Below are 19,159 nucleotides of genomic sequence, written 5' to 3'. Positions count from 1 at the left end.
GTGCGTAAGTTTTCTCTCCGTAATCATTGTCTTACTGTGAGCCAATTTCTCTCATCTCTTTCCATTTTTCTCTCTCTCTCCTTTCTCTTTTCTCTCACATCTCCCCTAGACTAGTATTGAATTGTATTAGATAGTATTGTATATTGGTTAGGAGGAATCTGTTATATTGTAGTGTATCATTTGTACTGTTATTCTCTTTTACAAGTATATTAGATATAATACAGTTAATAGGCTTTGGACCCTAAACCAGTATCTGTGTATTTCCTATAGTGTTGTGTTCACTTGAGCGTCGGTGACGCTCAAGCAGCTTTGTAGTTAGTCAGGTTACACAAGGTTGCACTTACACCCTGTATTCACATTAAGGTATTCTGTGTATTTCATTGGTAAAAGGTTTAGACATAAAGGTATAGCGTTGTGAGCGTCTGCGCCGCTGGTGATCTCCTCGTGGTCTCGAGCGTCCGCTACGCCATAGCGAATCATTTCTCTAGTCATAGCCAACAACGTGCTGTCCTGTGATCACTGGGCCGTGAGCGAACGTGACGCTCGAGCGTCTCGCCCACAGCTGAGCGATCGTTACGCAACTAGCGTACCCTTACGGTACTTCTTAAGTAAACAGCGTACAGTGTTCTTAGACTTCATTAAGGGTTGTTTATACGACAAAAGAATTTAGTATTGTCAATTGGGGACTCGTCCTGTCCTTCTCATATCTGCACTAGGTAGATCAGCAGACATTATCCCCCAGCAAAGGGTGGGAGGTTGTCTCACAGTGCTGACGGGATAAGCGTCTGCTTCACTTAGATAAAGAGTGCTGAAGGAATCCGGGAACCGGAAGTAAGAACAAAACGCTTGTGTCTTTTAAAACTGTTTATTTCTCTTCTGTCTTGCGTATACACGCACGCATACATATATATCTGCATTTCTTTTTCAATTTCGTATATCACTATTCCTGTTTGCCAATTTTTATAGTTGATAGAAAGTGCTAAAAGAGATTTGCTGTTATTTCATAATAGAGGTAATAGTTAAAGTATAGACCAACACACGGCTTGTCTGGGAGATAAGGCAGTCAGTGTGGTGGGCGGTAGATGATCAGGGATCGTCTACATTGATAAAAGTATATTGTGTTACGGTGGATCTTTGCATTGCGTACACGTGTCTCTAACAAAGACTAGCGGACGCAATCCAAAGGCAGACGCACGCAGCGTACATTACGCAACGTAGCGTCCGGTTACGCCCACGTAGCTCAAAGTCACGAAAAGTCGAATTAGCGCAAAGCGATAATTAACGCACAGCGGTAGATAACGCGACGCGGTAAATAACGCAAATCTATTTTTGGAAAATCTGAAATTTAGTTTAACAGATCCTGCTCCTAATTGGTAACACAGCTGGGCTGAAGAATAATTTCTGCGCAGAAATAGATATATAAATGAAAGTGTACATGTGTTGAGTGAGTGTGTTTTTGTATACAAGTTTATACAACTTAGAGGTTGAACCAAAAGAAATCAGGTAGGACACACGTGTAAGTGACATACACGGTGGCTAAGGAGGCATCCTTGGTTAAATGATATTTGAGCATTAGAGTATAGCGGACCAGTACAAGACCAGGAGGTCAGACCAGGAGGTCATACAGACAAGACCAGGAGGTCATAAGGAGACAAAGAGGTCCGCTATAAAGGTACAAGAGGCACAACCCCGGGGGTTGGTGCAAAACCCATATAGGCCATAAGCTCTTGCTGAAGGAATCGCGGCCGGAAACATCGATTCCACTGATCTCTCAGTACATAACAGGTAGTGCTTATGTACTGAACGATTGTACCGCACGTAATTGTGTGCAGTAGTTAGTAATCTGACCTAATACCATTAGAGTAAAGTGGTCACAAACGCTATTTGTACATTCTGACGTGATTTGTGTAATTTTTTATTTTTAAGGGAAGTTCGCTGGTCACTCAGGAACTATCTAACAACCCCACCTTTACTGGAAAGAGTAAGTGTCCTGCGGGTAACCCTCATATGTTCCAGTAAACAGAAGGTTCTTTCTGGTAGGGCCCTGTATCGAGTACGCCAGCACCATGTCGGTGTGATCAGGTCGTATTGGTCGAGGTGGGCGAGTGAGTGGGGTACTCGGTAAACCGCCACCGCCGGCCTATTTTGAATAATTTGGTTTGCTGTAAGGGTTCGCTGAAGACCGTGATATAAAGATCAAAGGAGTAGTAAGCAACACCTGCAGATTATGGGGGCCAATTGTTCAGGTAGGGGGCGATCAACCTCGGTTCGGGTTGATTCAGAGAACCGACCAGTCGGGTCGGCAAGATACATCATGTGTGAAAAATACGGAAGTCACACAGAGGTTTTATGTGATGAATGGGAGAGAATGACTGTACAAGACAGGGACAAATTCCCAAGAATAGGTAGCTTCAGTCCAGAAGTGTTACAAAATTTAAGGAGGAGGATATGTCTCATAAAATCAACAAAGAGACGAATTCAGCATCATGATTATTTACAGTTATGGCACCAGGAAGGTGAGATACAGAGAGGTTTGGCTCTGGCGGCGGGGGCTGGTCCTAACAGAAAATTGATTGCAACAGCCCCGCCACCACCATATATAGCAGGAGAGAAGTTGATTGCGGAGAGAAACGCACTGGGTTGTAAAACACAAACACTTAGTAACCCTGTAAATGTTAATGATGTTAACCAAGTAACTCATGCAATTATTAACCCGTGCAAGTTGTACCCTGTTTTGAACTTTCCCCAGGAGTGTGATCAAGAAGACGATTCGGCAACAATTTCAGCTCTCTCTCTCGCAGCCACTATAGCAGAGACCACAGTAGGCACAGCAACACCCACGAGATTAGCGAAGGCCCCTAGCGGAGGGATAGGTGAGGTCGTGTCAACGGGTAAGTACGGCACCATGCACTACACTGAAACAATCTCACCACAAGTTGTAGAATCTACACAGAATGAGGTTGTTAGAATTGCTCCTGTAAGGGTAATAGCAGTTCCCAATGGAAAAACAGATGTGTCTGGAGCCACTCCCATAAGGAACATTGCCATGTACACTCCATTTTCCCGAATGGAATTAAGAACAATAGTGTCCGAATTTCCTGACCCCAGGAAAGACTTAGTTGCTAGCCAAAAATACATCAGGGATCTAGGTAACACTGTAGAACCCAACCACAAAGATTGGCAGATACTGCTAAGAGCTTGTTTACCTTCAAATGTCGACTCAGTTCAATTCTTGGCTGATTGTGGACTAGATAAAGATGTACCGCTTTCAGATGTGTACAACAAGGATAATGTAAAAAGGATAAATTTACAGCTAAAGGAGTATTTCCCAGCCGTTGTTAAATGGAACAAGATATTCTCCATTAGACAAAAAGAGTCCGAAACGGCAACAGAATATTTCCACCGGGCACTATTAGAAATGGCAAAGTACACTGGAATAGAAGACATTAAGACCAACCCAAACCATCAAGAAGTAGCAGTATCTGTACTGATGGATGGTTTAAAGGAAACATTAAAGACTAGGGTCCAGACCACGCAACCATGTTGGCGAGGTCTGTCAGTGTCCACATTGAGAGAGGCTGCTATTGATCACGACAGAAACATCACTAGGCACAGGGAGTCGCAAAGTGATAAGTTGATGTCGGTAAGTATACAGGCGCTGACCACAAGGCAGCCTGCGTATGTACCACCGAATCCTGTGGGTAAGTCAAGTGTAATAACATGTTTTTCTTGTAACAAACAGGGACACTATGCACGAGACTGTAGAACAAAGAGTGTACAAAGATCTTTTCAACCCCCTAGACAACGACACGACACACGACATTGGGAGCAGGGTCCACAGAGGCGGAGTTTTGAGCCACATACAGGAGAAACAAAAAGATATCCCCCGAACAGAGACTGGCATGCCTCTGGTAGTTCCCAACTAACTCCCTCACAAGTAGTTGCTGCCAGCGGGATTCAGGGAGGTCAGCATACCCAATAGGGGTGTGGCCATACCTGTAATCTGCAGCCAGTTAAATTGATTGCCAGTCTTGGAAGTGAACCAGAGATTGCAATCAACGTGGCTGGTAAAACTTTAAATTTTCTTGTAGACACAGGGGCGGCCAAGTCAGTGATAAATTCGACAGTGGGCATGAGAACCACTGGTAGGACCATTCCAGCCATGGGAGTAACAGGAGTAGTCCAACACTACCCTGTTAGCAAACCAGCCGAGATTACAATAGGGCCTTTGCATACCAAGCATTCCTTTTTGCTGGCTGCATCTGCACCAACTAATCTCCTGGGTAGAGACTTACTATGTAAAATGGGTTGCGTCATTTACTGTACTCCTGAAGGTGTATTCTTGGACATTCCTGAGAATCACGCTCAGGAAGTGCGAGACATGTTAGACTCCCCATCAAAATTAATGTCACATACCATTATGACAAATAGGAATCCATCCCAAGTAGAAGAGATGACATCTCAGATACCAGAGTCACTTTGGACAAAAGATGGACAGGACACTGGATTAATGGCAAACGTAGCTCCAGTAGTTGTACAAGTAAAAGATGGTAGGATAGCTCCAAAAATCCCACAGTATCCTCTGAAGCCAGAGGTGGAGTTAGGAGTTTTCCCAGTAATAGAACGCTTGCTACAACAGGGCATTCTAGTAAGAACGTCCAGCACAGCAAATAGTCCCATCTTCCCTGTTAAAAAGAGTGGGGGGAGGGGTTACAGGCTAGTGCAGGATTTAAGGGGGATTAACAAAATAGTTGAGAGTCAGTTCCCCGTAGTGCCTAATCCAGCTGTCATCCTAATGCAAATTCCTCTCACTGCCAAATTTTTCACTGTTATTGACCTCTGCTCCGCTTTCTTTTCGGTACCTCTGCACCCTGACAGCCAATATTTGTTTGCATTCACATACAGAGGAGTCCAATACACGTGGACTCGGTTACCCCAAGGTTTCATAGATAGTCCAAGTATATTTTCTCAGGCTTTGCATGATTGTTTACTGTCTTTCCAAACAGAGAGTGGATCAGTATTGATACAGTATGTGGATGATTTACTACTGTGTTCTGATTCATTGGAAGCATCCCTGAAGGATACGAAACAGCTCCTGTTTCATCTTTCAGACACAGGTCACAAGGTTTCCAAAGACAAGTTGCAATTATGCCAAACTAAGGTAAAATATTTGGGACACTGTCTAACACAAGGACTGAGACACCTGACCGCTGATAGAATCCAAGCAATTAGAGACATGACTCTACCACAAACCCAGCAACAGATCAGGACGTTTTTAGGAATGTGTGGGTATTGCCGTAATTGGATCCCAGGGTTTTCCATATTGGCGTTACCTTTGCAGGAAATGGTCTCCTCAAACAAACCTGATAGGATTTCGCATACTGACGAATCCGAAACAGCATTTGAGAGACTCAAACAGTGCCTAACGCAGGCGCCAGCACTAGGTATGCCAGACTATGGGAAACCCTTTGAACTATACGGAACAGAAAGTGCTGGTTGCGCAGCAGGTGTACTAACCCAAAAACACGGTGACGCCAGCAGGCCAGTTGCATACTACAGCGCTCAGCTAGACACGGTAGCGCGATCCCTCCCCACATGCTTGCGTAGCGTTGCGGCGATAGCATTGCTAGTGACAAAAAGCGAAGATGTCGTGCTAGGCCACAACCTCACAATCCATACACCACATGCGGTATCTGCCTTATTGAATTCTGCCCAAACCAGACACGTCTCATCAGCAAGGTTTACAAGATGGGAATTGGCATTAATGGCCCCAGTAAACATCACCATAAGGAGATGCAGCGCATTAAATCCTGCAACATTTCTCCCAGGTGTGCCTGGTCAGACACAAAGGGTGGAAGGTGAGAGTGATGGGGAAGGAGGATTTAATACAAAGGAAGATACACATGATTGTATGGAATATTTGACCCAAAATTTTACCGCAAGGCCTGACATCAGTGACAATCCACTGGAAGATGCAGAACTCACGTTCTACACTGACGGTAGTTGTCATAGACAGTCAGACTCGGGAGACTTGTGTACTGGATACGCAGTCGTAAATGACCAAGACACCATAGAAGCGGAACCGCTAGGCCCACCTCACTCAGCCCAGGTTGCTGAACTGGTCGCCCTAACCAGAGCATGTGAATTGGCTAAGGGTAAGTCAGCCAATATCTACACCGATTCTAGATACGCCTTCGGGGTAGTACATGATTTCGGAGCCCTATGGCGCCTCAGAAATTTCATGACGGCAGCTGGTACACCGATAGCGCATGCAGCTTATATAAAAAGGCTTCTAACAGCGATACAGGAACCCGACAGAGTGGCTGTTATCAAATGTAAAGCACACACATATAGTCAAGACCCAGTATCCCTTGGTAACAGCCGAGCAGACGAAGCCGCAAAGCTTGCAGCTGCTACCCCCATACAGACAGACACCACACAACTGATGGTATTTAATACCATCAACACACAGAAGTTGTGTGAGATGCAGAATTTGTGTTCCACACAGGAAAGAGCAGTCTGGAAGGCAAAGGGATATGGCCAGGAGTCCTCAGGGCTCTGGACGGATGGACATGGTAAACCAGTGGCCCCCAGGGCATACCTTCCATGTCTGGCTGAAGCAGCTCATGGGCTGACTCATTTAGGCAGGGAGGGGATGTGCAAATTGGTAAGAGCATACTGGTGCGCCCCAGGATTCTCCTCTCATGCGAGTAAAAGAGCAATGTCATGCCTTACCTGTCTGAGAAAGAATATTGGAAAAGCAATACCTACAGAACCATCCCATATCCCACCTGCCGGCGGCCCTTTTCAGGTAATACAAATTGACTTCATTCAATTACCCCCATGTCGAAATTTGAAATATGTACTTGTCTGTATAGATGTTTTCTCGAATTGGGTCGAAGCATTTCCAGCAGCTACAAATACCGCTATGTTTACAGCTAAGAAAATTGTACAAGAATTTGTGTGTAGATATGGTATCCCTAGGATAATCGAAAGTGATAGGGGTACCCATTTTACAGGTGATGTCTTTCAAGGAATGTGTAAGTTGATGGGAATTGATAGCAAGCTGCACACTCCGTACCGTCCACAGGCGAGTGCGAAGGTCGAAAGAGTGAACAGCACTATTAAAAATAAATTGAGTAAAGTAATGGCAGAGACAGGATTGACGTGGCCAGAAGCTTTACCCATTGTTTTGTATAGCATCAGAACCACTCCCAGGTCCCCTCTTAACCTGTCCCCTTTTGAAATTCTGTTTGGTCGACAACCGCATGTCATGATTAACCCTCAGGATGATTTGAAATGTAACAATGCAGTAACTGTAAAATACTTGATTAACATGAGTAAGCAGTTGAGGAATCAAAATGATAATCTGAAGTTGGTGATTCCTGATTTACCAGGTAGTAATTGTCATGACATTGAACCAGGGGATTATGTAATGATACGAAATTTTCTACGCTCAGGTTGTCTTATTGATAGATGGGAAGGACCATACCAGGTCTTATTGACTAGCACCACAGCATTGAAGGTTGCTGAGAGAGAGACTTGGGTCCATTCATCCCACTGCAAGAAGGTTGCTGATCCAGAGAAGTCCCGTGATAAGGAACAGACGGTAGAGGTTGTATCACTGGAGTGTCTGTTCCAGGAGGACTGAGGCGGCACCTGAGCCTTGAAGACCGAAAGCAGTTGTCGACTCCCCAATCCCTTTTATTGTTTTTCTCCACTTCCCATCCCCTCTCCCTTGAAATTTCTTTTTTTTTCCCCTTCTCATACTTCTCCATTTCCTCCTCAAAGATGGACTTGCCCCAAGAGACTGTGATCCGGATTTTCCTGTTGACCATGATGTTGACCAGAGCAGTCTGTTCCGGCGAGAGTACCATAGAGGTCGAAGAGGTTCTGGAATGGGTTCCGATTATGATGATGGAGGCGCTGTTTTCCAAGATCAACCAAACCAACAAGCAAAGATAACAAGACCCCCTTGGACGAGGAAGTTGACGAGACGCTATACAGACAACGGATGGACCAAAGAAAGAGTTTTGACCACTTGAGAAATGGACACTTGATGAACTTTGCCATGGATCCCCAGTTTCCCTAGTATTTTTAAACTCACGCTAGCCCAACATTTTTTGTAAATCTGATGGCACTGACAAAGCTTGTTGCTCATGCCTAAGGAGCAAAACAGCGCAAAGAAGACGACTTTCAACTGATACCGAACAAAACTTCGACGACAGATGTACATTTACCTGACATAGAATATCATTGCATTTTCCATAAGTGTTCTTCATCTTCATCTCTACAACCCTCAGGTAATAACACACATAGTATAGGGAATACAGGCACAGATATCAACAATCACATATTCCCCCATTCATGTATCATCAACTAAAATGTGCTCCCCATTTTGTTCAAAAATCCGAAAAGAGCTCGGTAAAGTTTGACAGCCCATCCACAGACCTGTACCACAGGATAAGAAGGAATTCAAATGTATACTTCGCAATACCTCGAAGCTTGATTTACAACACGTACGGCACGATGATACATGACCCCCCCAAACATGGACTCATACACACATGCTTCAGCTATCTCACTAGGTCATACCCTCTTCACACCTACTCCTCTCTCCTCCCCTACCCAACCATGGAAATGAATTAACCCCTGACATATATTTTTCTCCTTTTGAAATGTTTAGAAGGTGGCAGTTATTATTGACTGCCAAAGGGTGGACTGTCAAAGTCAGAAAAATATCTCTATACACGTTGCCATATTTGCACCGCACACTGGTCCGCGCTGCGCATGCGTACGCTCTCCCGTGAAGGCGCATACCCGCAATAGCGTGCACCCGCGGGCGCACGGTATGCGTATTTACGGTAGAGTTTATGTAGTCGTAGCGTGCAACTCATTCGTTACACATTTTCATAATTAATGTAGTTTATAGATCATGATCCCTTTAATGGTTCCTGAAAGTTTGGTTAATATAGAACGTCCCTGAACGGAGGAATCCCTCTTTGTATTGTACGAAGGGTCTAACAGGAATCATATAGCAGTGTTTGGTACCCATCGGAAGAGTATTTAATTAACAATATTCCGGTGTTGGTTTGGAGCGTATTAATCGCTCGTGCGGATAGTTATGGACATAAGAAGTTTATGTCCATTTCTATAATTTACTCATACTCAGGTATGCGGCGGGAAACCCAGTTTCCCACCCACCTGAGCTGTTGGAAATCGTCACAGCCCACCTGTATGGATTACCCAATGACCTTTTGTTATGATGCGAAGCCGAATTCCTGTGTCCAATGGACGACAAGATTGTAGGGACCATTGGATTGCATTGTGTGTGGGGCATAAATAGGCAGGCCAACCACATCCAGCTCTCACTCTTCAACGGTTCTCATTGCTGAAAATCGGGTGCTGGATGTCCAGGCGCATGCGATCGTTTCCCCTTGTGCGTAAGTTTTCTCTCCGTAATCATTGTCTTACTGTGAGCCAATTTCTCTCATCTCTTTCCATTTTTCTCTCTCTCTCCTTTCTCTTTTCTCTCACATCTCCCCTAGACTAGTATTGAATTGTATTAGATAGTATTGTATATTGGTTAGGAGGAATCTGTTATATTGTAGTGTATCATTTGTACTGTTATTCTCTTTTACAAGTATATTAGATATAATACAGTTAATAGGCTTTGGACCCTAAACCAGTATCTGTGTATTTCCTATAGTGTTGTGTTCACTTGAGCGTCGGTGACGCTCAAGCAGCTTTGTAGTTAGTCAGGTTACACAAGGTTGCACTTACACCCTGTATTCACATTAAGGTATTCTGTGTATTTCATTGGTAAAAGGTTTAGACATAAAGGTATAGCGTTGTGAGCGTCTGCGCCGCTGGTGATCTCCTCGTGGTCTTGAGCGTCCGCTACGCCATAGCGAATCATTTCTCTAGTCATAGCCAACAACGTGCTGTCCTGTGATCACTGGGCCGTGAGCGAACGTGACGCTCGAGCGTCTCGCCCACAGCTGAGCGATCGTTACGCAACTAGCGTACCCTTACGGTACTTCTTAAGTAAACAGCGTACAGTGTTCTTAGACTTCATTAAGGGTTGTTTATACGACAAAAGAATTTAGTATTGTCAGTCGGCACTCGGCAGTCCATCCATAATTGTATACCACCTACCCGTGTTTTTTTTTTTCTTCTTTTTACATACTACATCTCATTATCATCCAGTCTATATTAGCAGCAGACACAGTACAGTACGGTAGTCCACGGCTGTAGCTACCTCTGTGTCGGCACTCGGCAGTCCATCCATAATTGTATACCACCTACCCGTGGTTTTTTTTTCTTTCTTCTTTATACATACTACATCTCATTATCATCCAGTCTATATTAGCAGCAGACACAGTACAGTACGGTAGTCCACTGCTGTAGCTACCTCTGTGTCGGCACTCGGCAGTCCATCCATAATTGTATACCACCTACCCGTGGTTTTTTTTTTCTTCTTTATACATACTACATCTCATTATCATCCAGTCTATATTAGCAGCAGACACAGTACAGTACGGTAGTCCACGGCTGTAGCTACCTCTGTGTCGGCACTCGGCAGTCCATCCATAATTGTATACTAGTATCCATCCATCTCCATTGTTTACCTGAGGTGCCTTTTAGTTGTGCCTATTAAAATATGGAGAACAAAAATGTTGAGGTTCCAAAATTAGGGAAAGATCAAGATCCACTTCCACCTCGTGCTGAAGCTGCTGCCACTAGTCATGGCCGAGACGATGAAATGCCAGCAACGTCGTCTGCCAAGGCCGATGCCCAATGTCATAGTACAGAGCATGTCAAATCCAAAACACCAAATATCAGTAAAAAAAGGACTCCAAAACCTAAAATAAAATTGTCGGAGGAGAAGCGTAAACTTGCCAATATGCCATTTACCACACGGAGTGGCAAGGAACGGCTGAGGCCCTGGCCTATGTTCATGGCTAGTGGTTCAGCTTCACATGAGGATGGAAGCACTCAGCCTCTCGCTAGAAAAATGAAAAGACTCAAGCTGGAAAAAGCACAGCAAAGAACTGTGCGTTCTTCGAAATCCCAAATCCACAAGGAGAGTTCAATTGTGTCGGTTGCGATGCCTGACCTTCCCAACACTGGACGTGAAGAGCATGCGCCTTCCACCATTTTCACGCCCCCTGCAAGTGCTGGAAGGAGCACCCGCAGTCCAGTTCCTGATAGTCAGATTGAAGATGTCAGTGTTGAAGTACACCAGGATGAGGAGGATATGGGTGTTGCTGGCGCTGGGGAGGAAATTGACCAGGAGGATTCTGATTGTGAGGTGGTTTGTTTAAGTCAGGCACCCGGGGAGACACCTGTTGTCCGTGGGAGGAATATGGCCGTTGACATGCCTGGTGAAAATACCAAAAAAATCAGCTCTTCGGTGTGGAAGTATTTCACCAGAAATGCGGACAACATTTGTCAAGCCGTGTGTTCCCTTTGTCAAGCTGTAATAAGTAGGGGTAAGGACGTTAACCACCTCGGAACATCCTCCCTTATACGTCACCTGCAGCACATTCATAATAAGTCAGTGACAAGTTCAAAAACTTTGGCCGACAGCGGAAGCAGTCCACTGACCAGTAAATCCCTTCCTCTTGTAACCAAGCTCACGCAAACCACCCCACCAACTCCCTCAGTGTCAATTTCCTCCTTCCCCAGGAATGCCAATAGTCCTGCAGGCCATGTCACTGGCAATTCTGATGACTCCTCTCCTGCCTGGGATTCCTCCGATGCATCCTTGCGTGTAACGCCTACTGCTGCTGGCGCTGCTGTTGTTGCTGCTGGGAGTCGATGGTCATCCCAGAGGGGAAGTCGTAAGCCCACCTGTACTACTTCCAGTAAGCAATTGACTGTTCAACAGTCCTTTGCGAGGAAGATGAAATATCACAGCAGTCATCCTGCTGCAAAGCGGATAACTGAGGCCTTGACAACTATGTTGGTGTTAGACGTGCGTCCGGTATCCGCCGTTAGTTCACAGGGAACTAGACAATTTATTGAGGCAGTGTGCCCCCGTTACCAAATACCATCTAGGTTCCACTTCTCTAGGCAGGCGATACCGAGAATGTACACGGACGTCAGAAAAAGACTCACCAGTGTCCTAAAAAATGCAGTTGTACCCAATGTCCACTTAACCACGGACATGTGGACAAGTGGAGCAGGGCAGGGTCAGGACTATATGACTGACAGCCCACTGGGTAGATGTATGGACTCCCGCCGCAAGAACAGCAGCGGCGGCACCAGTAGCAGCATCTCGCAAACGCCAACTCTTTCCTAGGCAGGCTACGCTTTGTATCACCGGTTTCCAGAATACGCACACAGCTGAAAACCTCTTACAGCAACTGAGGAAGATCATCGCGGAATGGCTTACCCCAATTGGACTCTCCTGTGGATTTGTGGCATTGGACAACGCCAGCAATATTGTGTGTGCATTAAATATGGGCAAATTCCAGCACGTCCCATGTTTTGCACATACCTTGAATTTGGTGGTGCAGAATTTTTTTAAAAACGACAGGGGCGTGCAAGAGATGCTGTCGGTGGCCAGAAGAATTGCGGGACACTTTCGGCGTACAGGCACCACGTACAGAAGACTGGAGCAGCACCAAAAACTACTGAACCTGCCCTGCCATCATCTGAAGCAAGAAGTGGTAACGAGGTGGAATTCAACCCTCTATATGCTTCAGAGGTTGGAGGAGCAGCAAAAGGCCATTCAAGCCTATACAATTGAGCACGATATAGGAGGTGGAATGCGCCTGTCTCATGCGCAGTGGAGAATGATTTCAACGTTGTGCAAGGTTCTGATGCCCTTTGAACTTGCCACACGTGAAGTCAGTTCAGACACTGCCAGCCTGAGTCAGGTCATTCCCCTCATCAGGCTTTTGCAGAAGAAGCTGGAGACATTGAAGGAGGAGCTAACACGGAGCGATTCCGCTAGGCATGTGGGACTTGTGGATGGAGCCCTTAATTCGCTTAACAAGGATTCACGGGTGGTCAATCTGTTGAAATCAGAGCACTACATTTTGGCCACCGTGCTCGATCCTAGATTTAAAGCCTACCTTGGATCTCTCTTTCCGGCAGACACAAGTCTGCTGGGGTTGAAAGACCTGCTGGTGAGAAAATTGTCAAGTCAAGCGGAACGCGACCTGTCAACATCTCCTCCTTCACATTCTCCCGCAACTGGGGGTGCGAGGAAAAGGCTCAGAATTCCGAGCCCACCCGCTGGCGGTGATGCAGGGCAGTCTGGAGCGACTGCTGATGCTGACATCTGGTCCGGACTGAAGGACCTGACAACGATTACGGACATGTCGTCTACTGTCACTGCATATGATTCTCTCAACATAGAAAGAATGGTGGAGGATTATATGAGTGACCGCATCCAAGTAGGCACGTCACACAGTCCGTACTTATACTGGCAGGAAAAAGAGGCAATTTGGAGGCCCTTGCACAAACTGGCTTTATTCTACCTAAGTTGCCCTCCCACAAGTGTGTACTCCGAAAGAGTGTTTAGTGCCGCCGCTCACCTTGTCAGCAATCGGCGTACGAGGTTACATCCAGAAAATGTGGAGAAGATGATGTTCATTAAAATGAATTATAATCAATTCCTCCGCGGAGACATTGACCAGCAGCAATTGCCTCCACAAAGTACACAGGGAGCTGAGATGGTGGATTCCAGTGGGGACGAATTGATAATCTGTGAGGAGGGGGATGTACACGGTGATATATCGGAGGATGATGATGAGGTGGACATCTTGCCTCTGTAGAGCCAGTTTGTGCAAGGAGAGATTAATTGCTTCTTTTTTGGGGGTGGTCCAAACCAACCCGTCATATCAGTCACAGTCGTGTGGCAGACCCTGTCACTGAAATGATGGGTTGGTTAAAGTGTGCATGTCCTGTTTTGTTTATACAACATAAGGGTGGGTGGGAGGGCCCAAGGACAATTCCATCTTGCACCTCTTTTTTCTTTTATTTTTCTTTGCATCATGTGCTGTTTGGGGAGGGTTTTTTGGAAGGGCCATCCTGCGTGACACTGCAGTGCCACTCCTAGATGGGCCCGGTGTTTGTGTCGGCCACTAGGGTCGCTTATCTTACTCACACAGTCAGCTACCTCATTGCGCCTCTTTTTTTCTTTGCGTCATGTGCTGTTTGGGGAGGGTTTTTTGGAAGGGACATCCTGCGTGACACTGCAGTGCCACTCCTAGATGGGCCCGGTGTTTGTGTCGGCCACTAGGGTCGCTTATCTTACTCACACAGCTACCTCATTGCGCCTCTTTTTTTCTTTGCGTCATGTGCTGTTTGGGGAGGGTTTTTTGGAAGGGACATCCTGCGTGACACTGCAGAGCCACTCCTAGATGGGCCCGGTGTTTGTGTCGGCCACTAGGGTCGCTTATCTTACTCACACAGTCAGCTACCTCATTGCGCCTCTTTTTTTGTTTGCGTCATGTGCTGTTTGGGGAGGGTTATTTGGAAGGGACATCCTGCGTGACACTGCAGTGCCACTCCTAGATGGGCCCGGTGTTTGTGTCGGCCACTAGGGTCGCTTATCTTACTCACACAGCTACCTCATTGCGCCTCTTTTTTTCTTTGCGTCATGTGCTGTTTGGGGAGGGTTTTTTGGAAGTGACATCCTGCGTGACACTGCAGTGCCACTCCTAGATGGGCCCGGTGTTTGTGTCGGCCACTAGGGTCGCTTATCTTACTCACACAGCGACCTCGGTGCAAATTTTAGGACTAAAAATAATATTGTGAGGTGTGAGGTATTCAGAATAGACTGAAAATGAGTGGAAATTATGGTTTTTGAGGTTAATAATACTTTGGGATCAAAATGACCCCCAAATTCTATGATTTAAGCTGTTTTTTAGGGTTTTTTGAAAAAAACACCCGAATCCAAAACACACCCGAATCCGACAAAAAAAATTCGGTGAGGTTTTTCCAAAACGCGGTCGAACCCAAAACACGGCCGCGGAACCGAACCCAAAACCAAAACACAAAACCCGAAAAATTTCCGGCGCTCATCTCTAGTTTAAACAGGACATGCACAGTTTAATAAAACCATCATTTCAGTGACAGATGGTCCCCCTGGAAAAAGTTTACCAAATTCTCAGAATCATAGCTAGCTACAAACATAACACCTCCATATTTGATAACTTTTCACATTATGAGAAGAGGCAAGAGGAAGAGGACAGTGTCAAGAAGGTGATTAGAGAGGCACATGCAATCAGGAACAACACACAGACTTTCACCTCCACTCCTATATTAGTGTGGAACAGAAAGGACTTCAACCAAGCAAATATTTAATTATTAATTACCACATAACTGGACAAACTGAAAAACTAGAGACCAAAGTCTCCTCCATTTTCAGGGATTAAGATAATCTCGGATTTAATGCTGGGATGCAAATAAACCTGTATATGCCACAGGATCAAGATTTTCCCCTCCACGGAGTCTGGAGACTTATTTTGTGAAAATCTCGTGGGTTTTTTTTTTTTTTACATTTTTTGTATTGCATTTTTATTTACATATTTTGTGCCAGATGCCTTATATTTGTTTTTCACAGCTCCCAGTTACACTCTTGTGAGCATACCTGTGTGTCTTGTTTTTTTATTCATACTAAGTATTAAGCATGACTGTACAGTAAAATTTTTTTGTTATTGAGCCCCTGTCCTAGTGGAGCTTACCACTCTAGAGTCTAAACTCATTTCATACTATAAGTAGGACTGTGGAAGGAAGCAATGCTAACCTCCGTGCCCACAGCATGCCTTAGACTGGCAAGCCAGACATCTTCCTGGCTGTAAGCCACCATGAGACTCCATACTGGGCCTTATTCAGTAACTGTTTGTTCCTCACAGGAGCTCCTGGCCCATCTAATGCTGCTGTGCAATGGAAAGCTGATGCAATGCAAGATCACTGAAACTTTGTTCTTCTAACACCACAAGGTCTTGCGATAACCCTACGCAGCCCTTAGGAAAAGAAGATCCCTGTACAACAAATGCGCATCTTCTAAATAAATAATCCCAAAATGTGAAACATCAATAATAAACCAAAATTAAGGTTGACTAATTGGAGCCATTGACTAATTGGAGTGAGTAACTAACATGAAATAATTAATAAGAACCTCACATCACATTTACCTCTCCGGCAGTTGCGCTGTATTATGATTCAGTCTCTTATGAGTCACACTGACTTTGGCCACAAATGTGGTGTCTCCTCACTTTATTTAAAAATACTTCGGCAATTTCAATTTCCAACTTTGCAGCTAGTTTTCATTAATCTGTTTGTGATGTTGAAGCTTATTTTTTATCTGCTCTAGGCTTTAATTTAAAGCTAGGATCAAGTACAGCAGCACCCCATGACTTATACAACATAGGGAGCACCCCTGGAGAATTACACAGCACAGAAGACAGGCAACAGTACCCCTGGACTTAAACAGCAGTGGGGTAGCACCCCTGGACTGATATGGCAGCAGAGCAGCACCCCATATAGGGCAGCACCCCTGGAATGATATGGCAAAGAAAAGACGTGCAAGATGGAATTGTTCTTGGGCCCTCCCACCCAACCTTATGTTGTATAAACAAGACATACACACTTTAACAAACCAATCATTTCAGCGACAGGGTCTGCCACATGACTGTGGCTGAAATGATTGGTTTGCTTGGGCCCCCACCAAAAAAGAAGCAATTAATCTCTCCTTGCACAAACTGTACCTACAGTGGCAAGATGATTCCCCCATCAGTGTTTACATCCTCATCCTCCCAGAGAAATAATATTCAAAAAAACCAAATCATTTAGATGTCAGTGGACTGCTTACGCTATTACCCAAAGTTTCTGAACTTGACAATGACCTATGATGAATGTGCTGCATGTGACATATAAGGGAGGATGTTCCTAGGTGGTTAACATACTTACTGCTACTTATTACGGATTGTCAAATGCAACAGATGGCTCGACCCATGTTGTCCAGATTTGTGGAGAAATAATTACACACCAAAGAGGCCTGACAGTAGGATTTTTCATCCAATGGCCAACAACTGTCTCCACTGGTGCCTTATTCAAACACACCACATCACCATCAGAATCCTCATTGTCAACTTCCTCCGCAGTGCCAGCTACACCCATATCCTCCTCATTCTGGTGTACTTCTACAGTGACATCCTCAATTTTAATATCAGAAACTGGACTGGCGGTGCTCCTCCCATCACTTGCAGGGGGTGTGCAAATGGTGGTAGGAGCCTCCTCTTCCCATACAATGTTATGAAGGTCAGGCCTACACATTTCAACCCCTGAAAGTGCGAGCACCCTTGTATTTTCATAACACCCCTGTAATTTTACAGCATTCAAGACAGGGCCAGTGTACATTGATTTTCACTGCACTGTAGAATTATTACAGCATACAAGACAGGGCCAGTGTACATTGATTTTCACTGCACCCTAGAATTATTACAGCATACAAGAAAGGGCCAGTGTACATTGATTTTCACTGCACCCCTGAATTTTAATAGCATAATGGGCCAGTGTAATGTTATTTGAACAGCAACACCCCTATATTTTACTGCATACAGCAGTGTGCTTTTAATTTTTAACAACTGCACCCCTGAATTTTAATAGCATACAGGGCCAGTGTATTGTTAGTTAATCAGCAGTACCCCTATATTTTACAGCATACAGCAGTGTGCTTTTAATTTGTAACAACTGCACTCCTGATTTTTTATAGCATACAGGCCAGTGTAATGTTTTTTGAACAGCAACACCCCTATATTGTACAGCATACAGCAGTGTGCTTTTACCTTTTAACAAATGCACCCCTGAATTTTTACAACAGACAGGGCTAGCAGCACCCCTACATTTTACAGCATACAGGAGTAGTGTGCCTTCAATTTTTAACAACTGCACCTCTGAAGTTTTACAACATACAGGGCTAGCAGCACCCCTAGATTTTACAGCATACAGGAGCAGTGTCCTTTTAATTTTTAACGACTGCACCCCTGAATTTTTACAACATACAGGGCCAGCAGCACCCTTATATTTTACAGCATACAGGAGGAGGACAGTGCCCCTGCACCATGTACAACACAGTGACAGCCAGTACAGCAACACCCATGTACAGCTGCAGCACCTGGCCGTAACAGCACATGAAACACCAATGACAGCCAGGACAGCACCCCTAACACAGCACAGGTACAACACAGTGACTGCAGCAGCACTCCTACAGAGCACACACTAACCCCACCCAATGCCACCACCCACAGAGAGAGACAGAGCGCTGTCTCCCTTACTCTCCAAGTCCAGAGTAAAAATGGTGGTGACACATGGCTGTTTATTTGGGATCCAAAACTCACGAGAATCCGACGGTGAGATGATGACATTTTGCCTCGTTCTGGTTTCCGAGTCTGGCGGGAAGTACTGAGCCGGACTCAGATCCAGGCTCGGAACAGGATGTTCAGGGGGTTAGGTTCACAGGGAACCGAACCCGTTCATCTCTAGTGCCAAACAATGTTTCTGTGAACCATCTGGCATAATAAAGACATTCAGAATGGGCTGATTTGGAACCTAATTCACTAAGGATTGCAAGCTTTGCAATTACAATCCTTAGCAATTCATTTGCGATGCAGTCACATCTGAGATGACCATCAGGACCATTTGTCACGATGGTCATGTGTGACAGCAGGCTGAGTGAGCATAAGCTTTCTCAACCTAGCCATCACAGGGTGGCATGTGAGGCCAAGGACACTGCGTCTCGCAATGCAGTCCTTGGCTCTGGCACTCCTGGGTAAAAAAGGGGGGCAACACGTCCATGTTTTCCCAAACACCATCCGCCTCTGACCCCATCCCTCCCCACGAATGCCTTTGCCTGTCAATCAAGCAAAGGAGTTTGCATTCCTGCGCTGAAATCGCAGGACATGTTGTAAACATGCGCAGAACGGGCCCTGCACGTGCACAGGACCTGACCATTGGGGTAAAGGCAGTAAGGATTGCATCAGTCCAATCATGTATAAATTGCCTAGGGCAAACCATCGTCCATCATTTGATAGAGCACACAGTACATACAGTTTCTTCCATTTTTCCCCTGCAGCACAAAATACTGTATATACTCAAGCCTTACATAGTTGAGGCCTACAAGCACTCCATAAACTGT

The sequence above is a fragment of the Pseudophryne corroboree genome, chromosome 1 (genome assembly GCF_028390025.1).
Source record: "Pseudophryne corroboree isolate aPseCor3 chromosome 1, aPseCor3.hap2, whole genome shotgun sequence".
NCBI lineage: Eukaryota > Metazoa > Chordata > Amphibia > Anura > Myobatrachidae > Pseudophryne > Pseudophryne corroboree.
This window is presented reverse-complemented; position numbering follows the sequence as displayed.